This window comes from Plasmopara halstedii (genome assembly GCF_900000015.1).
Source record: "Plasmopara halstedii genome assembly, contig: Scaffold_42, whole genome shotgun sequence".
NCBI lineage: Eukaryota > Oomycota > Peronosporomycetes > Peronosporales > Peronosporaceae > Plasmopara > Plasmopara halstedii.
The window spans coordinates 914965-915250 of NW_020186963.1; positions in this window are offsets into that span (position 1 = coordinate 914965).

Genomic DNA, 286 nt, shown 5'->3' on the forward strand with positions numbered 1-286 from the left:
ACAAATCGAGTGCATTGTACTTCGTACATCCCAACATATTGTTTTGAAGAATATCGTCGCTAGGAATCGGCGTTTGTGCCGGAATGGTGGCAGCTTTGAGCTTGTTGTAAGCATGAACAATACGCAACTTGCCGTTCGGTTTCCGAACACAAAAGATGGGTGTCGAATGGGGAGACTTGCTCTCACGCACCATTCCTGCGTCGTGCTTCGCACAAAAAAAGACGTCATTGACGTTGCGCTGCTCCTTGGGCAGGGGCCATTGGCGTGTTACGCAGTATTTGGTTCC